The sequence below is a fragment of the Pagrus major genome, chromosome 18 (assembly GCF_040436345.1).
Source record: "Pagrus major chromosome 18, Pma_NU_1.0".
Lineage (NCBI taxonomy): Eukaryota > Metazoa > Chordata > Actinopteri > Spariformes > Sparidae > Pagrus > Pagrus major.
The window spans coordinates 14,839,220-14,844,219 of NC_133232.1; the positions used below are offsets into that span (position 1 = coordinate 14,839,220).

At 43.0% G+C, this 5,000-nt stretch overlaps 7 non-coding genes across 7 annotated transcripts in view; all 7 read left to right on the forward strand.

Annotated features, from left to right (window-relative positions):
* The first annotated feature begins 803 nt into the window (after positions 1-803).
* Positions 804-875, forward strand: trnaa-ugc (transfer RNA alanine (anticodon UGC)). The gene has a single exon. It is a non-coding gene; the product is annotated as a tRNA-Ala (tRNA).
* Positions 876-1,385: 510 nt separating this feature from the next.
* On the forward strand, positions 1,386-1,467 carry trnas-aga (transfer RNA serine (anticodon AGA)). Its single transcript has one exon. It is a non-coding gene; the product is annotated as a tRNA-Ser (tRNA).
* A 532-nt stretch (positions 1,468-1,999) lies between these two features.
* Positions 2,000-2,071, forward strand: trnag-ucc (transfer RNA glycine (anticodon UCC)). The gene has a single exon. It is a non-coding gene; the product is annotated as a tRNA-Gly (tRNA).
* A 523-nt stretch (positions 2,072-2,594) lies between these two features.
* Positions 2,595-2,666, forward strand: trnaa-ugc (transfer RNA alanine (anticodon UGC)). The gene has a single exon. It is a non-coding gene; the product is annotated as a tRNA-Ala (tRNA).
* Positions 2,667-3,176: 510 nt separating this feature from the next.
* On the forward strand, positions 3,177-3,258 carry trnas-aga (transfer RNA serine (anticodon AGA)). Its single transcript has one exon. It is a non-coding gene; the product is annotated as a tRNA-Ser (tRNA).
* Positions 3,259-3,790: 532 nt separating this feature from the next.
* On the forward strand, positions 3,791-3,862 carry trnag-ucc (transfer RNA glycine (anticodon UCC)). Its single transcript has one exon. It is a non-coding gene; the product is annotated as a tRNA-Gly (tRNA).
* A 1,097-nt stretch (positions 3,863-4,959) lies between these two features.
* Positions 4,960-5,000, forward strand: part of trnas-aga (transfer RNA serine (anticodon AGA)) — an 82-nt gene continuing 41 nt past the window's right edge. The window contains exon 1 of the tRNA in view: positions 4,960-5,000. This exon is cut by the window's right edge and continues 41 nt beyond it. This is a non-coding gene — a tRNA (tRNA-Ser).

The window sequence follows — 5,000 nt, forward strand, 5'->3', positions numbered from 1 at the left end:
ATAATTTCTGTACAATAACAAATATACAGTCCTACATTCACATTTATTTTATTTTATTTTATTTATCCTATTTTATTTTAATCTATTTTTATTGTATTCTATTGTATTTTGTTCTATTCCTATCTTTATTTTCTATTTTTGCTAAGAGTCTATTTTCTCGTGAACTGTATGCTGCTGGAAATTCAATTTCCCTGAGGGAGTCATCCCAACGGGATCAATAAAGTGAAGTCTAGTCTAGTCTAGTCTCTAGTTGACCTGGGTTAGATTCCCAGCCATCGCAGAGGCTCTCTTCTATTTGACAGTATTTGTGCCGTGGTGTGAAAATGTTATCGCAGCTCTTTATCTGCAGTCTTTACTGCTGTAGTGGCAAGCCCAGCTGTCTTCCAAGCATTTGACAAGGCTTTGATTCCTGGCCATCTAAACTGTTTTGTTTTTTTCTGTTGCTTTGGGATGTAACTCTGTTGCATATCATTCTAACCTCCAGCGTTACATCCCATTGGGATGTGTCCAGTCCATTGTGACGTCACAGTTGGACGTGGGCAGTTCATCATTGAAGGGTTAAGTCTATTGTGATGTCACAATTGGATGTGTTCCGTCTTTGGTGACATCACAATCGGGCCTGTGAAGTCAATGTGTTCAAACTAATGTGACATCACTCTTTCATTGGCTAGGTCCACTTTGTTGCAATAAGTTTTGTAAAGACCGGTCATCAGAATTTACAATCTTTTTTCAACAAAAACGTCGTTCACCAAACTTGATATGCTCGTTTCATTTTTTCAGGTCGCTCTTTGAAATGCCGGAAAGGGGGTGTAGTTCAGTGGTAGAGCGCGTGCTTTGCATGTATGAGGTCCCGGGTTCAATCCCCAGCATCTCCAACAAGTCCTGTCATTGCGCTAGCACTGCCAGTAAAGTTTGAGGCTACTCAGTCTGAAGGCTGGAAGAATTGGAGCACCACTGGAATGGGCGACAGAGACGTGCTAATTTGAACCTTGCTGTCAGCAGTATCGTTTCACACATTCAAGAACCACAAAGCATGTTCTGTTTCTTTGACTATTTGCCTGAGGGGCACAGAAAATGACAAACACTTCCAAGAATGAGAAAGGGGGCAACTGGTTGAAGATTTCTTGTACAGCAACGCACAGACCATAGTTGCTTGTATTTGGTGGCGATGAACTACGCAATTTGCTTATTTCTGTCATCTCTCTTCAACATATTTGCTGGTAGTTAATCCCAAGGTCTGGGTTGGGATTGGCGTATGCCAAAACAAAAGCGTACAACTGCCCTGACAAATATGGCTCAATAAAAGATATCATTTTCTGTGAATGTTTGTCAGATTAAATGGTAGTGAAACGTACAAGAGAATGGTTCAGGCTGTGCTTTTTCCAGTTGTTGTGGCCGAGTGGTTAAGGCGATGGACTAGAAATCCATTGGGGTCTCCCCGCGCAGGTTCGAATCCTGCCATCAACGCCACACTGTTCAGAACAGTCGACGTCAATTCGCACGGCTTACTACAAACTGTCACTGCAGAGCTGCGACAAATGCAAGTTTCTGCATGGGAGAGGCAGCGCAAATAGAGTTCATCCTTGGCGGAAAATGTGGTACCGTTAAGCAGTTTGATTGAATTCCTTGTGGGTACAATCTTTACTGACTGAATCCAATTGTGTGTTTATCTTTGGAGATTAGAATCTCTTGAGAAAATGGGAAATACTTTTATGATGGCCATGTACCCAATGTTCCAACTGTAGCAGGCACTTATGTTTACATGAATACACGAGGAAACACAGGGCTTGGAAAGCGCTGCTCTGTTCACAAAGACACATTGTTTGGTGTGAAGCTTGTATGATGTCTTGTATGAAGCCAAAATGATCTTCAGTCTCTACTGTGTTACAGTAAGGTGCAGTACAAGTTCTAATCATTAAGGTAAACCACATCATTGTCTTTTCTTCAAACCCCAATTTCTCATGCTGATGTTCTCAGGAAAATCTCCTCCTGCCCAACAGCGATGGTGGTATAGTGGTGAGCATAGCTGCCTTCCAAGCAGTTGACCTGGGTTCGATTCCCAGCCATCGCAGAGGCTCTCTTCCATTTGACAGTATTTGTGCCGTGGTGTGAAAATGTTATCGCAGCTCTTTATCTGCAGTCTTTACTGCTGTAGTGGCAAGCCCAGCTGTCTTCCAAGCATTTGACAAGGCTTTGATTCCTGGCCATCTAAACTGTTTTGTTTTTTTCTGTTGCTTTGGGATGTAACTCTGTTGCATATCATTCTAACCTCCAGCGTTACATCCCATTGGGATGTGTCCAGTCCATTGTGACGTCACAGTTGGACGTGGGCAGTTCATCATTGAAGGGTTAAGTCTATTGTGATGTCACAATTGGATGTGTTCCGTCTTTGGTGACATCACAATCGGGCCTGTGAAGTCAATGTGTTCAAACTAATGTGACATCACTCTTTCATTGGCTAGGTCCACTTTGTTGCAATAAGTTTTGTAAAGACCGGTCATCAGAATTTACAATCTTTTTTCAACAAAAACGTCGTTCACCAAACTTGATATGCTCGTTTCATTTTTTCAGGTCGCTCTTTGAAATGCCGGAAAGGGGGTGTAGTTCAGTGGTAGAGCGCGTGCTTTGCATGTATGAGGTCCCGGGTTCAATCCCCGGCATCTCCAACAAGTCCTGTCATTGCGTTAGCACTGCCAGTGAAGTTTGAGGCTACTCAGTGTGAAGGCTGGAAGAATTGGAGCACCACTGGAATGGGCGACAGAGACATGCTAATTTGAACCTTGCTGTCAGCAGTATCGTTTCACACATTCAAGGACCACAAAGCATGTTCTGTTTCTTTGACTATTTGCCTGAGGGGCACAGAAAATGACAAACACTTCCAAGAATGAGAAAGGGGGCAACTGGTTGAAGATTTTTTGTACAGCAACGCACAGACCATAGTTGCTTGTATTTGGTGGCGATGAACTACGCAATTTGCTTATTTCTGTCATCTCTCTTCAACATATTTGCTGGTAGTTAATCCCAAGGTCTGAGTTGGGATTGGCGTATGCCAAAACAAAAGCGTACAACTGCCCTGACAAATATGGCTCAATGAAAGATATCATTTTCTGTGAATGTTTGTCAGATTAAATGGTAGTGAAACGTACAAGAGAATGGTTCAGGCTGTGCTTTTTCCAATTGTTGTGGCCGAGTGGTTAAGGCGATGGACTAGAAATCCATTGGGGTCTCCCCGCGCAGGTTCGAATCCTGCCAACAACGCCACACTGTTTAGAACAGTCGACGTCAATTTGCACAGCTTACTACAAACTGTCACTGCAGAGCTGCGACAAATGCAAGTTTCTGCATGGGAGAGGCAGCGCAAATAGAGTTCATCCTTGACGGAAAATGTGGTACCGTTAAGCAGTTTGATTGAATTCCTTGTGGGTACAATCTTTACTGACTGAATCCAATTGTGTGTTTATCTTTGGAGATTAGAATCTCTTGAGAAAATGGGAAATACTTTTATGATGGCCATGTACCCAATGTTCCAACTGTAGCAGGCACTTATGTTTACATGAATGCACGAGGAAACACAGGGCTTGGAAAGCGCTGCTCTGTTCACAAAGACACATTGTTTGGTGTGAAGCTTGTATGATGTCTTGTATGAAGCCAAAATGATCTTCAGTCTCTACTGTGTTACAGTAAGGTGCAGTACAAGTTCTAATCATTAAGGTAAACCACATCATTGTCTTTTCTTCAAACCCCAATTTCTCATGCTGATGTTCTCAGGAAAATCTCCTCCTGCCCAACAGCGATGGTGGTATAGTGGTGAGCATAGCTGCCTTCCAAGCAGTTGACCTGGGTTCGATTCCCAGCCATCGCAGAGGCTCTCTTCTATTTGACAGTATTTGTGGTGTGAAAATGTTATCGCAGCTCTTTATCTGCAGTCTTTACTGCTGTAGTGGCAAGCCCAGCTGTCTTCCAAGCATTTGACAAGGCTTTGATTCCTGGCCATCTAAACTGTTTTGTTTTTTTCTGTTGCTTTGGGATGTAACTCTGTTTCATATCATTCTAACCTCCAGCGTTACATCCCATTGGGATGTGTCCAGTCCATTGTGACGTCACAGTTGGACGTGGGCAGTTCATCATTGAAGGGTTAAGTCTATTGTGATGTCACAATTGGATGTGTTCCGTCTTTGGTGACATCACAATCGGGCCTGTGAAGTCAATGTGTTCAAACTAATGTGACATCACTCTTTCATTGGCTAGGTCCACTTTGTTGCAATAAGTTTTGTAAAGACCGGTCATCAGAATTTACAATCTTTTTTCAACAAAAACGTCGTTCACCAAACTTGATATGCTCGTTTCATTTTTTCAGGTCGCTCTTTGAAATGCCGGAAAGGGGGTGTAGTTCAGTGGTAGACGTGCTTTGCATGTATGAGGTCCCGGGTTCAATCCCCGGCATCTCCAACAAGTCCTGTCATTGCGCTAGCACTGCCAATTAAGTTTGAGGCTACTCAGTCTGAAGGCTGGAAGAATTGGAGCACCACTGGAATGGGCGACAGAGACGTGCTAATTTGAACCTTGCTGTCAGCAGTATCGTTTCACACATTCAAGGACCACAAAGCATGTTCTGTTTCTTTGACTATTTGCCTGAGGGGCACAGAAAATGACAAACACTTCCAAGAATGAGAAAGGGGGCAACTGGTTGAAGATTTTTTGTACAGCAACGCACAGACCATAGTTGCTTGTATTTGGTGGCGATGAACTACGCAATTTGCTTATTTCTGTCATCTCTCTTCAACATATTTGCTGGTAGTTAATCCCAAGGTCTGGGTTGGGATTGGCGTATGCCAAAACAAAAGCGTACAACTGCCCTGACAAATATGGCTCAATGAAAGATATCATTTTCTGTGAATGTTTGTCAGATTAAATGGTAGTGAAACGTACAAGAGAATGGTTCAGGCTGTGCTTTTTCCAGTTGTTGTGGCCGAGTGGTTAAGGCGATGGACTAGAAATCC